The following is a 19188-nucleotide window of genomic DNA, read 5'->3' on the forward strand; positions in this document are numbered from 1 at the left end:
GAGACCTGAAAATCAGCAGGCTGGCAGGAGGGGCATGCACAGTGGAGCTGAGCTGATGACAGCTTGTGTGCCTGTAGAAAGGGCTCTGAGTGCCACCTGTGGCGCTTGTGCCATAGGTTCACCATCACAGGTAAAGTACTTTGAATTAGGTTTAACTGGTGGCCACTAGAGAGATTTCAAAATAGATAATACACAAATATGTGCATGCTACCTCAAACCTATGAATGGGCGAGCATTCTGCCACCAGTTTCCAGTGTGGGTCCCAGGTCCCCACCAATAGAGTACAGCTTTACAATAAAAAGTATCAGTTATTACTATGCAGTTTCTTCTCTTCTAATGCTGGAAAATCAAAAATAGATACTTTTGGCAGTGCTGCTACTAGAAATCCAGAAACAATGTCATGCCTAAAAGCTTTCTTAAGGCTACACCGATTTTTAATAATAATAAAATTCTATCCAGACTATGTATATCTTTATTCTGTTTTTGAAAAAAAAGTAGATTATTTCAAGGATCTAGAATACTGTTGTAATATATGTATTTCATCATCATACTCATCATCATCATCAACTGAGGCTCTTTCCTAAGTTCGTAACTGACTTCAAATACATATTTGATGTAACAACTACTACTAAATATCAAGTGGAAGGAAGGGAAGGAAAGAAGGAAGGAAGGAAGGAGAGAGAGAGTGAGAGAGAAGAAAGAAGGAAGGAAGGAAGGAAGGAAGGAAGGAAGGAAGGAAGGAAGGAAGGAAGGAAGGAAGGAAGGAGGAAAGGGGGAGGGAGAGAGGTTGGGAGGAGGTTAGGAGGAAAGATACTGTATTAGATACTGTATGTCTGTAGGTCAAATCAAACTGCTAAAAATATATGAGCAAGTGACAGTAATTCAAAAGCCATAGTTTATTAGTCCAAAGTTAAACTTGTTTCTTTGTTTACAAATGTAATATTTTGCCTTTTGTTATCACAAATAGGTGACTTTCTCAGAAATGATCAACAGCGCAGAAAATTAAATATAATGAAACCTATTCTTCTGTTAAAGAAAAGCATATAGAATCTCACAATCTATCTTTTATTTGCTGAAGCATTACTGGTAATGTTCATGCCAATGCTTTGCAAGAAGCCATGTGGAAGAAGACACACTAATACATTTCTAAACATCCAACCTTCTGTTGAGACTTAGGGATTCCAAATTCCTTTTTTTTTCAGACTAGTACTAATATGTTTGCTATCTTCCTTCCTTCTCTTCCTTCCTCTTGAACATTATATAGACCACTGTGAATAGACTTTACTGTATATTCTAAGGTTTCTAAAACCTGCAACTACGGCTACTAAATGCATATTCAGAAAATGTGGGATACAACCATTTAAACAACATTTTCTCCCCATGTTCATCTCTTCAACAGCACAGTTTTTCTTCAAATAAGACTAAATCTAAACAGCTGGAACCACGACCTATAGCCAGGGGTGAGATTCAGCCAGTTTGCACCACTTCGGGAGAACCGGTTGTTAATTTTCTGAATAGTTTGGCAAATTGATTGTTGGAAGAAATCTTTAGGGCAGAGAACCAGTTGTTAAATTACTTGAATCCCACCACTGCCTATAGCAGGGGTCAGCAGTCCATGGCTCTGGAGCCACATGTGGCTCTTTCATCCCTCTGCTGCAGCTCCCTTTCACTCAAAATATGTGTCACAACCACCAATGTGTGACACCACCAGCACATGATTTATTGAGCTTTTCGACCGCCAGTAGGTCAACCATGGATAAATTCAAGAAAAGAAAAGTTTCAGAAGAAAACAGAACCTTTAATTCAAATACATATGCCAGTTTTGTGGGCGTTCAGGAAATAGTCAGGCATGGGAAGGGTTTTGTGACTTCCAGTGTTTTCTTTTCTGTGGAAACAGGTCCAATGGCTCTTTGAGTATTTAATGTTGCTGACCCCTGGCCTATAGCATATCCTGAATATATTAAGTCTGGAATAAGCTTTACACAATGTTTGTGTTAAACCTGGAAGAAGGCAGAACAGAGTCAGTGCATGGAAAAATAATGAAACATCATAGAGAATATCTTAGTTTTAAGTTTTATTGTCCACATCTTTACAATAGCTGAGAGTGAGTTGAGTGATATGTAAATTTGATAAATAAATAAAATTTGTACTCAAATAATATATAAATGTCATGTCACATATGAAAAAATGAAATTAAAGGCACACATCATGGGTTTCTGTGTTTTCCCCCATTCATGCATCTATAAAATTCCATCAGTCAGTCAGCACAAAGTTTATTTAAATATTTACTTCTTTAAAAATTAGTATGATACAGAAAGTGCCTTCCAGCTGGTTTGCTTTTAATGGCAGATATAAAAAAATATTAAGGTTTTCTGGAAGACACCTCCAGAGCATCAGCACTTTTTTTGTAATGTATAAATCATCCACTTGTGCATGCCACTCTAAAGAAACATTTAAGGCTATCATGATCATAAAACATGTCTCCATGTTTCAACTAGCTAAAGTATGTTGTGTACAATTTGTGTGGCATGGAAGTCACAGACCTATGAAAGAGAGCTCATAAGTGCATAAAGTGTTGATGAATTTCCACTTAAAAATTGTCTTCTGACAAACAAACATATTTTAGGAAATAAATTAAAATGATTACTGTATACATTTTGAGTATTTGATACTGTTAAACCTCTATATAAATCAACTGCTTTCCAAATAATTTATTTACTAGAAAATTATAAATACTGTATTTTTGATGCACTCCCCCCCCCCCAAAGTGGGTGGAAATGTGTGTGCGTCTTATAGAGCAAAGCCCCACCCACCTGTCAGCCTCCACCCTTCAGACTCTGCCTCCCAGCAATTTGCCTCCTTACAGCAAACAGCAAACAGCCTGATCAGCTTCAGCAGAGATTGATTTAGCATGAGCAGCTGATTGGTAGTTGGATCTGCCTCCCGGAATACTGCCTATCAGCTGTTCCGGGCTGCAAGAATTGCCACTATTATCGTCACCCATCACGGCTGCCTCCATGTGCCCTGATTTTGCCTTATGCATGCCCCATTTTCATCCTGTTCCAGGTGGCAGCAATCCCTGTCACCTGGATTGGGCTAAAAAGGGACATGCAGCAACCAAAAATGGGATGTGTGGAGGCTGAAAACAGGGCATGTGGAGATATGCAACAGCAGAAGCTGACCAGACTATTTTCTGTTTGCTGCAAGGAGACTAATATCTGGGAGTTAGAGGCAGGTTTTTTTCTTCTTTTTCTCCACAAAAGTTAAGTGTGTCTTATAGTCCAGAGCGTCTTATAGTCTAAAAAATACAGGGTATATACAACTAAATCTTTAAACAAATTATACAATAAATATGCAATCAAGTAACTAAAAAAGTTCAAAAGACTACAACATATTTTATTACTGCTTCTTATATGCTTATTTCACATCTGAAGGATAGAAAACAAAGGACATATTATTAAATGTATATATTAAATATTTCTCTCTTCTCCACACTACTGCTACCAAAATGTTTCATGAAGTTAATATAATTTTAATGAGGCGTTTAGTGCTTTCATTTATCACTTTATAGGAAAGTGCCTTGTATTAAAATACACTATTATAATATTCAAGTTGACCTTATTAAAATATGGAATCTAATTTTTACCTAAATGAAACAGTTTCCCCTAAGGCTTCCTATAACAAACTGGGGAAGCATTTGTTGATTAAGTAATGTTGCCGTCATGTCTGAAAATCTTGAGTGAAATACTAATTGATCAAACAAAATATACAATGTTTGGAAGCAGTTGACTAGGAAGGATAAAAAGAAGAGAAAACTGATGAATCACAAGGGAAAACTACTTTCAATTAAGTTAATTTAACCCAGACATTTCTCCACATGATGTACACAGACATTTTCTTTCCCAAAAGGATTACAGTTCTTAATGAAATGCCTACCTGAAATTAATTTCTTCATCTGATCTTGTATATTATTAGCTATTAGACTCAACCTGCATTAATCTAACATATTGGTCATGCGGTGAGAACACACAACTAAGTCAACTATTCAATGTATCTCCACTGTGATGTAAACAAAACACTTCTTGCTTGCCAATAAGATGGACAGTCCATCCATATGGCATGCACATCTATATATTCAGAAGTCTCCCATTCAAGGAAAACAAGATCTTGAATATGATCACTTTTCTAATCTCAGTGAGAAAAACAAGATCAGGGTAGTTTATATAACAGGAATAGTCCACCTGTTTAGAAAAAAAAAACGTGTATTTTTTTCATTCTGAGTGCCTAGTACTTTGCTGTGTAAGTCACAAGAGGAATGCTCTTTTTCAAATATCCAAATCCAAAAATAATGTAAGTTTGCAGTTTTAGATAGCTTCCAGTACCATAACTGGGTAGCTTACATACATCTCTGTATTAACCTACTTATTTTTGCTTTCCCTCATCCCCATTTCCTCTTCTGATCCCGGTTTAAAAAAAAAACAATAACAGTGCTTTGTGAGCAAAGGTAACACTTCTGGGAGTTGTGTGTGGCAAAAATAGCTCAGGATTTATTAGGAAACCCTGGTTCATCTTCACATTCTCTACTGGGCTGAAATGGCTGACTATAAAATAATAAAGAGAAAACCACTGAGTTGAGGGAACAGTTTTGAACAACTCTTAACTTTTCACAAAGTGTTCAAAACAAAGTCTTACTTGATTTGTCTCCCAGCCTCTCCCCCCCAATTTACATGATGCCATCAATTTGAATTCATGTTTATATACTATTACTAATGAAGTTATATATATATAACTGAAGTTATATATATATATAACTAAATATAACTATTACTAATGAAGTTTTATATATATATATAAGATTTTTACAACCCCTGGTAAGCCCCAATTATGGAAGGAAGCTAACTGCTTCCATCATCTGTCCTTCGGCTCGTCACAAGAGTCCATCACGACAGAAACCCAATATTTTACTGTTGCCTTGTTATATTTGTGTTTTTTTTATTTGTGCTGATAAATAAATAAAGGGAGACTAGTATAGATCTATTTCAAGCTATTTAGCTCTCATCGGCTAGCTGATGAGAGCTAAATAGCTTGAAATAGATCTATACTAGTCTCCCTTTATTTATTTATCAGCACAAATCACACACACACACAGACACACACAGACACACACAGACACACACACACACACACACACACACACACACACACACACACACACACATATATATATATATATATATATATATATATATATATATATATGTCAAAAATATTGTGTAAAATAGGTCCCTTTTGTAATGAATATTAATACTTTTATGTACCAAAATAACTCCAATAAAGGATTCTATTGTGCAGGGAGGGGGGAGAGAAAAAGGAAGACTTAGTGAAAAATTTTAAGAAGAGACTGGACAGCCACTTGTTTGAAATGGTATATCTCTGCGGGCACGCCAGCTGTCGCCCCAGCCAAGTTCCACTGCACATGTGAACGTGTCTCCCTCCGACCAGATGGTCTTCAGGTCTCTGCCATGCATGCACGGGGAGCAGGGTGAATGAGGAGAACAGGCGCACCCATGCATGGGGGGGACTCTCATCATATTTTTGGACCTCATTAGGCAACCCTGTGCCCCATTTTGGCTTCCAGGTTGGTGCAGGATGCTTTTCTGGCCCAAAATGGAGTATGGGGGGGCATGCACTCCCCCATACCCTGTTTTGGCTTGCAGGTTGGTGCAGCATAGGGTGAGTGTGCACCCCCGTCTGCTGTTTTGGGCCTGGAAAGCCTCCTGCATGAACCTGGACGCAAAAAATGGGTGAGGGGTGGGGCGCATGCCCTGGGAGATGGAGAAGCATGGGGGGTCATGCACGCACACATGGGAGATTGCTTGCACATGTGCGGGCAGTGGGGAATATTTGGGGGTCATGCATACATGCACAGGAGGAGGGGCATGTGGGGAGTGGGTCGTGCATGCACAGCATTATGGGTGCTGGTACACAGCTGCACATTTTTGGCATGTGGCAACAAAAAGGTTAGCTATCACTGGTATAGGGTCTCCTGCTTGAACAGAGGGTTGGACTAGAAGACCTCCAGGGTCCCTTCCATCTCTGATATTCTATATTCTATGTATATTAATTCTATTAACAATAGGGAAGAGAAATTATAATAAAGGTATATAAGGCTTATGTTAAACAGTTTGGTAACTAAGAGAAGCAAACAACCATTCAAGTCTTCTGATTTGCATCATTCATTCATTAAATTTTTGTAACCGTCCATCTCACATACATGACTCTGGGCAGTATACAATAAAACTGCTGATTGCTGGGTTTCCCTAAAACAATGACAGAGCCATGAATGTTTCCTGGGCCATTTGCTTTGTTAGTCAAAGAATGGAGATAGTTTTTCAATGATTCAGTGATAAGCTTTCATACCCTGACTTCAGGGAAAAGAGAAAATGCTGATGCAAACTTACAGACAAGATGTAGAGGATGCCTGCTGTAGAAAGGGCCTGGTGAAAAAGATCTCAAGGAGGGAAATGAGAGGAGGTACAAGAAGGGTAGAGGGTGCAGTGGCCTAGCAGTTAAGATGATGGGCTTGTTGACCAGAAGGTTGGCAGTTTGAGGCTCACGTCCTGTGAGAAAGTGAGGCTCCCATTTTTGCCCACCTAGCAGTTTGAAAGCATGCAAAACCATTGTATTATTGCATTGTATTAAAAGTGAGTAGATAAATAGGTACCACTAAAAATGAGAAGGTAGCAGCATTCTATGTGCTTCATCACATAGTCATGCTGGCCACATGACCATGGAAGCATCTTTAGACTGGCTCCCTCAGCTAAGAAATGGAGATGATCACCACCCCAGAGGTGGGTTGCACCTGGTTTGGCCTGGATCAGGCCAACCGGTAATGGTGGCAGTGGGAGGCTCACGCGCAAGCACAAGCAAACTGGTAGCACTGGGATTTGCAACCCACCTATGCACCACCCCCTAGAGTCAGACACAAATGGACAGGGAAAATTTATATTGGATAGAATTTTATATTTAAACCTATCAATCTTTTTCTTTAAAAAATATTGCAGCATTGAATTGGAATACTAATAATCTGCAGAGTTCTATGCCTTTGGGATCATGTTACCAAATTATAATCTTGGCACAAATAGTCACCAACAATGTGTGTTCAAAATTATTAATACAGCAGCAAAGAGAAATTTGGAGTGGTGCTGGTTTTAGTGGAAAAGGTCTAGATTCAAAGAGTAAGTGTAAACTAAGGAAGTATGAGTAAAATCATTTTAAAAAAAACTTTTAGCCTATGGGAAAGAAGCTCTGAAATGAATTTAGTCAAGCTTTGAACATTTCTAAAATAAAATACACACTCAACTGGGTTTATCTACTGTACCTAAGTCCAATAATTGGTTCTATTCTATATCTTGAAAAATTTATTCTCTGCAATCCTGGGGTGGGCTTTTGCTTTCATTTTCATCCACCATGGCAACAGCCATCCTATTAAAAAAATATTAAACTCAAGCCACATTCTCCTAAGCAAGTTAACTACGAAGGGGGAATAGTGTGTACTTAAGAATTTGATCACCAGATCTCCTGAAAGATCCAGATTGGTCTAGTGGTTAAGGCACCAAGCTAAGAACTGGGTGACTGAAAGTTTTTGCACTCTCCTTAAACATGAAAGCCATCAGGGTGGCTTTGGGCCAGTCACTTTCTCTCAGCCAACTTACCTCACAGGATTGTTGTTGTACAGAAAATAGGAGGAAGAAATATTAGGTATGTTCATTGAATTGAATTATTTGTAAAAATAGTAAAGGTGGGATAAAAATAAATAATCAATCAATCAAACAAACAAACAAAAAACAATCTAGGTGAAAGGATTGTTACAAGCCAACTGTGCCCATTACAGATTTCACATGTTATGTGAAGCAGCTCACTTAAAATAAATTCCTCAGGTTCTCAGCTGTGAGGAGATACTAACACATTCATTCAATTTAGTGGAACTAAACAATACCTATTTAAAGATTCACAGATGAGCCAGAAAATTGGAATGACTGTGGATGATACCCACACATACACAGAGAGAGGCTCATTACTTTTTATACTTGCATGTATAGACTGAAGCTTTGTTCAGAAGTAGCGACTTGCTTCTACTTTCCTGACAAATAATACTTTTGCCTTGGAGCAAAAAATTCAGGCATCAGCAATAAAATATTTAGCAATATTATAATGTGTGTGTGTGTGTGTGTGTGTGTGTGTGTGTGTTGTATTTGTGCTGATAAATAAATAAAGGGAGACTAGTATAGATCTATTTCAAGCTATTTAGCTCTCATCAGCTAGCCATACCCTTACTGGGATTCGAACCTGTGCTGTATTGCATCTTAGGCAGATGTCTTAACCATTAAGCCATGGGTCCTCCTCCTTATTAGCTTAAGCCAGGGAGGTAGATATATATTTAGTGTCACAACCCCTGGTATGCCCCAATTATGGGAGGAAGCTAACTGCTTCCATTCTCTGTCCATTTCTTCTTACCTTGCAATAAAGATAAGTAAGGAAAGACATGATAGAAATCCATAAAATTATGCATCAAATGGAATATATGGCCAGAGAGAAACTATTCTCCCGCTTTCACACAAACCTAGAAGTCAGGATCAAAACACACTGAAATTCAACACAGGGAGATTCAGAAACAATAAAAGGAAGTTATGTCTTTATTAAATATTTGTTTAAATTATGGGATTCACTGTGATGTGAGAGTTATGATAGCTGTCAATTCAACAAGTGCCTGGGGACATAAAATTTTCTGGATGACATAGGTTCTGTAGCATAACTTAAAAACAAACTGGGAAAAAGTTTATATTGCTTTGTCTTCAACTAAGCAGGAGTGAGAAACAATGACTGTACCAGTATGTGTATTTAAGACTTTATTCCAAAGCAAAATAAGGCAGGAGTATCCTAAGATAGCATGAAACGTTCTGCTGAGATGCGTGGAAAAATAAATAAATAAATAAATATGCACACATACAAAACATGCATGCATACTTACAAAACATGCATGCATAATAAAAAGAATTTTTAAGAACGCAGAAACACAAAGATTTTATGTCACTTCTATCATTCCGGGAATCCCAAAGGTATTAGGGTGAATGGCCAATATCAGCAAATATACAGCACACTTCTAGATAGGTCTTCATCAACATTAGTAGGATTTTTTGCCAGTTTATATTGGATCTGAATCACTATTACTCACACCTCTTTTCAATGGTTAATTACATGCTTAAATCTGTATTGTATTCTGAATCATTACATAGAAATAGACAGTTTTAAGAAACACACCCAAGATGTATCAGTCTTTTGGTAAAATTATCAGCTTTGCAAGGAAACAGCAATGGATGAGGACTATTGGCCTCCAGTCTTAACATACTGTATACATCCCAAATTTGGTCTGTCACTGTAGCCCACTGTTGAACTAAAAAGTTGTATGTTTTTTTTTAATGATTTGTCATTTCTTTGCCATGGTCTCTAAAAATTATTTAACAAGACTTTTTAAATGGTTTACAAATTGCTAAATCCTCATCACGGCATTTTTACTAAATGTGTTTGATGGTATATGCACACCCACTGGTAGCATATCCTAGGGCTGTGTAGAAATCTGAAAAACTGTTTGATTTGATGATGCCTCAACCAAATAACTCAATGTTATTTCAAGTTAAAGCAAATCTGCAGACTGAGACTCGGGGGCTACTTCAAAATAGGAACTCAGATTTGGAGGCTTTAAGATATTCTTGACCTTTTTAAAGATTTTGCAGCCTTTCGAATAATTTTACTGATGTGATCCCTTTTCAGCTGCTTTTAAGATTGTCATAAATGTTTATCATTGTTTTAACTTTGGGGAGAAGTAATAGCATTGTCTCGGTCGTTGAAATGAATAACTAGCCAACATGTTTAATACCCCATTAACTCTTCACTTTTCATAGGTGGCAAAATTAATTACTTTCTTCATTCATTTTCTAAGCTTTTAGCTTCTTTAATGTTTCTAGCTGTACACTTTAATGATGGTTTCTCTCCTTTGTTGATAGAAAGTTATATATCTGAGTTGGTTCTGGTAACAGAACTGGGAACTCACCTCTGCTCTCAGCCTTCTGAATATAAGCACAGTGCTGATCATGCTTTTAAATTCTGTATGATTGGGGCAAATATAAATTTCTTGACACATGGGTGAATGTCTGCTAGCTTCAAATACAAGGGTGAGAATGACAAAGTTACAAAAGTCATATCTTTTGTGGTTTATATTATGACATTACTACCCTCCCGGCCTTCCGCAAAGCCGTTAAGTCCTGGCTACTCCAGTAGGCCGGGGGGCTTTCGAAATATCCAGCCCCTCGGAAATTGTGACTGTTGTGTTTTTTTTTTTAATATGTTGTTTTGTGTATTATCCCCTTCCCTTGTTTTATTGTAAGCCGCCCGGAGTCCTTTGGGAGTGGGCGGCATACAAGTTCAATAAAACAAACAAACAAACAAACAAACAAACATTATATTTCATTGTCAGCCTGATTCTGCTACCTCTTTTAACTACGTTAGAATACTGCGAGCAAAATGCAACACTATCACAACCTTTGCAGTGGTAGCTATCCTTTCCAGGAAGGATCATGCTTGTCAAAAAATAACACAAATTCAGGTATGTAGTCATTCTTCGGTTTCATTCCAAGCCTGGAAGCCCAGAAAAGCAAGTGGAAAAGAAAGCCATTATTAAAAGTAAATGTGTGTATTATAAAATCAAAAGTGCTCTACAAGATAGACATTGTATCTTGTTGTATTATGTTTCCCAATCACTGCTATCTATATGTTAGAAGAAATGTTGGTTTTCTTTTGAAGCTTGGAAGTTTGAGTAAGTAATTTACTTACTCTGAATCTTATATCTTCAGTTTGAATTCTTGATAATTGTACTTATGTTACAAATAAAATTAGATTTGGAGGAGAGAGAAATGCAAGAGAAACCTTCACATCTGAAATATTAAGAGATCATAAAAACTGAGAACACTTTGCTATTAACAATATTTGATAACTTTGCAGAAAATCGACGTATTTTGTTTAAAACTCTGTTTTTGCACCATGCAATTCTCTCCTTCTGTTATCTCTCCCCTATAACTTTCATTGACATAGGCACCCACCCATTTATCTGCAGACAAGCAATTGAAAAGTGCTGGAAATGAAGTATAGAAAATGTAGTTGTGGAGGGTGGGGGGAGAAAAGAAAATCAGGCTCTTGGTTTGTAGCTGTCTTTCTTTGGTTACATTTTAGATGTGGCAAGAGAGGTAACATAAGAAGCTGCCTTTGCTGATTTACATCACTGGTCCATCCAGTTTAATGGTCTATTGAATGATAGTTAATGGCTTTTGGTAGATTCAGGCAGAAGCTTTTTCAGCTCTACCTAGCAACTAGGTTGCTATGAGGAACTATTTTAAAACACACTTTTAAAATAAAGTAGAGCAAAGAGGGGAATCATCCATCCCTTAATTCCAAAACATATTAACTGGAACAGACTCCTGGTCATTTTAAACAATTTATTATCCCAAACAATCAAGTTCCTAAGCAGTGAGCTATACTGATTCCATTAATCAGTGGAATTAGCAGCCACTGTTTCAGTATCAACAGCCTATCTTGAATTAACCTAAACCAAAGCACTGAAGAAGCTTCTTGGATGAGAAGCAAAACTACTTCAAGGAAAAACAAAGAAAGACCAATTGCCTCTTGAAAAAGAACCTTTGGGTGAAACCAAAGCGTATAAATATTTCCTGCAAGCATTTTGCTGTTGTTTAAATATTTACATATGATTTATTTTTGACCAATCAACAAATTTGGCTCAACTAGTGTATGTTTGTGCATTCATTTACTGTAACTCTATATATGCACACATAAATGTATACATGGTGTACATATATTTAGACAAACACAAATCTCCATAAAATAAAGCTTATTAAAAATAAGCAAACACATAAAAGGAGAAATAGTTTTATGGAAATATATAAATGTGGATTACTTGGCTATTATTTCATTAACATTTTCATTCACCACAAAAAGGTAGCAATTTTCATTTTCACATAGAATCTTGTATGGTTCCAAATACTACAAAAATTAATCTCAGGACTTTATTTTGCAAATAGCTTCCATGCCAATTATAAATTAGATAAGATCTACATCTTAAGATATATATACTGTTGCCTTTGTTATATTTGTGTTTTTTTTATTTGTGCTGATAAATAAATAAAGGGAGACTAGTATAGATCCATTTCAAGCTATTTAGCTCTCATCAGCTAGCCATACCCTTACTGGGACAAATAAAAAAACATATATATATATATATATATATATATATATATATATATATATATATATATATGTGTGTGTGTGTGTGTGTGTGTGTGTGTGTGTGTGTGTGTGTGCGCGCGCGCGCGCACGTGTGTGTGTGTGTATCCATCCTCCCCCTGTGTGTGTGTGTGTTTGTGTGAACATACACGTGCATGTATACTTCTAATTAAGTGTAAATTAATAAAATATAGTTGTGCCTTTTAAAAGTCATATGAGAAATACTTTGATTCCCGAACGTTTTAAAAATCATGAAAGCAACAATAAAATCTTTAAGAGAAAATAAAGTGATAATGACAGTAACGAATAGCAGCTATAGCTAATAGATTAACTTTTCCCCAAAAAAGAAGTCCACAAAAATAGCTCTACACATTTAACAAGCTTTTATAACCTCATTTGCAGAATTAAAGGCATGGGGAAGAGAAAATTGGCTTGGGGTGAATAGCACAGTTGGAATAAAAATTACAATTGAATATAATCAAGCTCCATTCTACTTGCACTGTTGAACATTTTCAGCACAGATAAAACTGGTAGATGTTTTAACTCTGAGCAATTAGTTTTGTCTGAAATATGTGTGCAATTGAGTCACATCTTTTTTGGATCAATAGTCAAGCCTCATTTTGCAAATGCTGAACTTTACTCATCATTCGTGTCTTGCCCATTAAATCAGTCAAATTTCTATTGTGAAAGCATAGAAGAAAAATGACACATAGCCCAGAAATTGTCTGTTTAGAATTTCTCTCTTTGAAGACCATGACGCTTTAGTGGCTAAGCAATAATCTTTGCATCCAGCAGGTCCCAGGTTTAATTTTCTTCTTTTTTTCCAGTTAGGCTTTTTATATTGTACTGGGCCATACTTCAGTAAAATGCCTGTTCTTTCCTATGATGTTCTTTTAGATGCAATTATTGTCATCTCCAGGTAGGACTGGCCATAAAAAAATCAGCAAAAACTCTGTCTAGTTGAAATGAAATCTTAGCAAGGAGGCAGGAGAATGAGCAACATTTGAAAGCAATAATTCAGGGGGGGGGAAGGAGAACCAGAATGTAAATAGAAAGAGAGGTTAATCCTAACCCTGATACTAGGAAAATCAGAAAAAAGGAGGTTTCTGTGTTTTATTATGCACAATAAACTAAGTAACTGTTGTTAACAGTTTTATAAAGAACAAACATTGAGTACAACTCAGTGGAAAAAAGAATGAACTAGCTGGATTAATTAACAGACAATACAAAACAGCCATCTATGTTCTTCCTATCTTGTGCAACCATACCCTTAAAGTTTCTTTAAACATCCTGGTCTATAAATTATATCCTTGTAACAGATTTGAAAAATCTGTAAGAAAATGTATTTCTTACTTTCGTCGCTTGCTTTGTTTGCAGGAGGGTTCTATAGGACTCATTCCACCATTGCTTGTTTTACTGGTACATCAAACTTTACCTATTAATATGGGGCCTCCCATCCCTGCACTATAGATATGTTAAATGAAATTAGGTTAGTCCCCATTTGAAACTCATAATTAAATAATGCCGTTCAAATGGAAGATATATTACCAAAGGGTTTAAATTTAATTTTTATCTAATGTTTATGGCTGGCAGATGTAGCTACATCTTTTTCAACCTATATTGGATTCTACCCAAGAAGTCTAATCTTGCTAAAAATAAAATTGTTGACTGCTGCTATTAATAAAAAAACAAGATAATTTTGTATTAAAAAAAACCTCAGAGGATTCTTTTTAAAAAAATAATCTCAACAACATACAGCATATTACTCTCAAGAAAGGGAAGGGAATGCATATAAGAGCTGTGGTGGCACAGTGGTTAGAATGCAGTACTGTAGGCTACTTCTGCTGACTGCCGGTTGCCTGCAATCTGTTCGAATCTCACCAGACTCAAGGTTGATTCCTCCTTCCATCCTTCTGAGGTTAGTAAACTGAAGACCTAGATTGTTGGGGGCAATATGCTGACCCTGTAAACTTCTTAGAGAGGGCTGTAAAGAACTGTGAAGAGGTGTATAAGTCTAAATGCTATTGCTATTATTCATAAAATTTGAATCATTTCAAATTATGTGGACAGATTAGTGATAGGAACAATGGTTTCTACCATTATATATGACTTTCCTTATCTTTGCCCATTCATAATACTGAGTATATATGAATTGTTGTAATTTTAACCATTTTAACCATTTAGTCAGGTCTGACTCTTGGCAATTTTATAGGCAAGTACTCTCCATGTTACCTATCAAACATAGGGTTTTTTCCAATTGTTGGATGTCCAACTTTGTATCAGATTTGATGCTATCAAGCCAGCATGTCCTTTGCTTTCCATTTCTTCTATGTCCACTAAACATTCCTAGCATCATTGCCTTCTCCAATGAATTTGCATGTATCTTTGCCTTCTCCAATGAATTTGCACATATGACATGGCCAAAGTAGACCAGAAGTAATCTTATGATTTTAGCTTCTAGTGATATTTCTGGTTTTGTATGATTTAAAGCTCTCTGTTAGTTACTCTATATATTTAAATCTATGAATATAAATAAATAAATATAATAAACAAGTAAGTAAAATTAAACAAAACAATAACATGGGGAATAAATGCATAACTGCAAATCATTCCAAGTTCAATTTTTTCCCATTTATTTATCCTCACTTATACAGAGATACACTGGCATGCATACAACAGAGCCATGCCAATATTTGATAATCAGCAATAATAGGTTATTTCCATTTTATCGCATTCCTTAATCCTCCAGAATAGAACATGATAAAAATTGATGTGAATGAGCAAGTTAAAAATATGATCTGCCCCTTCTAAAAATTCTCTTGTTCAAGGGCAGAGCCAGCTCTGTTTATACCATATTTTCATCATGACAGAATCAGAGCAGGGGAAAATGATGTAGTTCCTCTCCATCCCCTATTCAGTCAAAAAATAGCAAAAATGCCTTTCTTAACTATGTGAATAATGTTAGGAATAATCTAGCAGTTATGGACAGTTTGTACAGAGCTGACACAGAAACACATACATTACATCCCCCTAGCATACAAGATGGAATGAAGGTACTTTATTATGTAGCACATCAACCAAGTTCAATTTGTTATACAATACATTTATATTTCATTTGCTGAATGTTTATCAGTTCAATGTGATAACTGTCTACCCCACGGGGAAAAAAAAGTGTTATTATTTAGTTGGGCTGGAGTAACATACTAAATTTTAATCCATCCCAGCTGATAATATGGAAAATCAGAAAATCTAATTCATTCAGCATCAACTTTTCATTTTGGTAAAATTTGCACCATTTCAAATTCAGCTAATGAAATAACAGGTTTGAATAACATTTGAAACATTCAGGGAATCCCAAATTTGAATAAAATGTATTTAAATAAAATACAATTTGAATAACATTTCTGCCAGGAATATATTTTAAGAAGTGATATTAAACATGCAATAATTATCAGAACTGCTGGGATTAGTAAACCTGAATTTGTTCTGTGATATTTTTTACTCAACCATTCCTTTTAATGTAGTCATAAATGATCATAATTCAAATATTTATATATTATCATTTTTACTTCATATTTATGTAACTAACTTGACAGGAGCAAAGTTAAACTTTTACTCATTCATTTTAGTGCAGAACTCTACAAAGTAAGAACAAAGAAAATGGACCCCCCCCCCAACAAAAAAAACAAGCTTTGCAGTGAGAAGAGAACATGGTTTTATTGCGAAATCAATGCTAGGTCAAGGAAGTTTCTCAAAGTTTATAACAATATTTTGTGCCATGTAATTTATATGGCCAATGAAGACAGAGGAGAGATTTTTATTGGAGCAACTTCTACGGGTAACAATGTGGAGGTTTAAAAGTATCTATTCCAAGAACAATTGAATTGAAATAAAAACTCTCATCTTTATCTTTGCTATTTTTACAGCTTCTAAATACAGATTAACTGAGGGGCCTTACACAATCAAGTATTTCAAAATTATATAATCCTTCATTTGACTTTCCCAATAATAGTCTGGATCTTGTATTTATTTATATATTTATTTTTATTTACTTATTCAATTTCTACAGCCACCCATACATAACTCTGGGCAGCTCAGAACCATTTAAAAAACAGGAACAATACACAAATTGAAATTGAAATGTATAATACAAATGAACATATTCATTGTGCTACTTTACTTTTTTAATTCCATGATATAATTTTCCTAAATTATAGATAGGCAGGCATGTATGAAACACATTTATGTGTATAGATAATTGAAATGAAATTAGCCAATCAATGAAATGCATGTATTTATCAAAGATTTGAATGAATTCATTCCAGTGTGAAAAACATATGTCCTTTGACATCTTTTTACATTATTTGACTCTGTTTCTTTACATTTCTCTAATTAGAGGTATGCAAATGTTTCTTATCAAAACATTCTGAGTTGGAAACTTTAAAAATTGACCAATTTAAGCATGGAATTGTTGTTGCTTTGTGGGTTCTGCGTTGCTTTGTGGGTTCAAAACACAACTCTGTTTGTAGCAAAATGCTCAGGGCAGGCCATCTTATGCCAAAATAGCAGGCTTCCACTCAGAATGGGACATTTCAGAGTTTTACACGTAAAAGTTACACAATGAAAAACATTTGTTCCATTAATCTAAGGTAGTAAACATGAGTGCCCAAACACTGATACTGAATCAGTTTGGTGCTCTTTTTCTCTTTTTTGTTTTTTTATCATTACAAAATCATATAGCAACCTTCAGGGAAATTGTTTTGCCTTTATTATTGGTTCCTCACCTGGCAGCATATCCTTCTCCTTTCAGAAATTTTGTGATATATCTATTTCTGCTTCAATTCTTCACATTTGGAGCAATTGTCAATATTTTCATATCTACATTCATCCTGCTTAACTTTTTTCCCCCTCAGTCAGATAAGATTTATCCTCTGGGATGCTATTTGAAATGAAATTTTTGTCTCAGACTGGCAGAAGAGAAGGCACATCTTCAAATCCCACATATATTTCTGAATTCAAACCCAAATTTTAGGCTTGTCTTCATCTAGGCTTAGCAATTAGTTAACTGAGCCACGATTCAGGTACTGAATTGCATAACCAATCCAGAACAGAACAGAATAACAGAGATAGAAGGGATGTTAGAGGTCTTTTAGTCCAATCCCCTGATCAAGCAGAAGTCCTGTACCATTTCAAAAAATGGCTGCCCAATCTCTTTTTAAAAGCCCTCAGTGATGGAGTACCCACAAGTTCTTAATTGTTCTCACTGTCACTAATTCAAAGAAATCATTCTGGGAATGAAGCTTTCCAAACTGATTCCATTTTAGCTACTGCAAATCCTGGCCAAATTATGCAAAATGTTTGAGAAACACTGATCCATTTTATAGCAATAGCAGTAGCAGTTAGACTTATATACCACTTCATAGAGCTTTCAGCCCTCTCTAAGCGGTTTACAGAGTCAGCATATTGCCCCCAACAACAATCGGGTCCTCATTTTACCCACCTCGGAAGGATGGAAGGCTGAGTCAACCCTGAGCCAGTGAGATTTGAACCGCCGAACTGCAGATAAACAGTCAGCTGAAGTGGCTGCAGTACAGCACTCTAACCACTGCGCCACCTCGGCTTTTACTTCAAAAGGACATCAGCACCATATTCAGTTAACCTCCTAAGAAGCAGTCATACATTTATCTTATTAGTTGAAGAGAAGCAAAAAAAGAAAATAGGAGTTGACAACCGAAGGTTACCTTCATTATCTCACCATCTCTTTATGTCCAGCACTGAATCCATCAGTGTCTTGTTTATGTTACTTATCAATGTTTACACCTTTATTTACAATATAATAGCCACTGTAATATTTATGTTTTATTTACCCAACTATGAATTTCTTTTGCCCTTAAGAAAAGTTGGCTTTTCTTCTTTTACACATGCTCCATGAGTGATTTTGAGTAATTTTAAATTCACAGTATCCACTTTAAAAGTGATAGCAATAGCCATACCTTCATATAATTTTAGAGCACTCTCTAAGCAGATTACAGAGTAAGCATATTGCTCCCAACAATCTGAGTCCCATTTTATCAACCTTGGAAGGAATGAAGGTTGAGTCAACCTTGAACCGGTGAGATTCGAACTCCTAGCAGTCAGCAGAATTAGCCTGCAATACTGCATTCTAACTACTGTGCCCCCATGACTTAAATGATCACATGATATGCTTAGCTGTAGAATCCTGTCAGTCTTCTTTATGTGTCTAAGAGTGTGTGTATATGGTTATTATTACCCTTATATGTTTATAATGTTCTAAATTATATGAATACTTGGAATGCATAACCATATCAAAGCAAACATTTTACAATGATTTGAAATTGTGCAACTAAAATAACTATATTAATGGAACCTAACAAAAATATGATTTATTCTGGAAAATAACTTACAAAAGGAACTTGTAGTAATGAATACATAAACACTAGAAATTCACATGAAAATGCAATGGATTATTTGCACCAACCTTTTGAAGAATGGAGTAAATTGTAGAAAAATGGTTTAAAAAATTGCAGTTGATAAATTGGGAGGAGGAGAGAATTGAAAACCAAGGATAGTTCATGAATAATTATTCATTCACAAAAATTATGGGATTAACAATGATATTAGAATAAAGATCTTAATTTTAGGAATGAAGTATTAGAATTTAAGAATACATTCAGTGCTGTTTTGTTTTTTCAGGCAAGATAAAGGAAGTTACAATATTAGAATTATTTTCTCCCAACCCTCCACTCCAAAACCCAAGAGTAAGAATGAGATTTCTAATCCAAGCTGAGTAGGGAATTCCAATTTTTTTACAGCATG

The 19188-nt window shown here is 35.8% G+C and overlaps 1 protein-coding gene across 1 annotated transcript in view; it reads right to left on the reverse strand.

The window, feature by feature from the left end:
- The window catches only part of PTPRT (protein tyrosine phosphatase receptor type T), a 437694-nt gene that overhangs the window by 337479 nt on the left and 81027 nt on the right, over positions 1-19188 (reverse strand). The gene's annotated exons all lie outside the window — the stretch shown is intronic.

The sequence above is a fragment of the Thamnophis elegans genome, chromosome 5 (genome assembly GCF_009769535.1).
Source record: "Thamnophis elegans isolate rThaEle1 chromosome 5, rThaEle1.pri, whole genome shotgun sequence".
Lineage (NCBI taxonomy): Eukaryota > Metazoa > Chordata > Lepidosauria > Squamata > Colubridae > Thamnophis > Thamnophis elegans.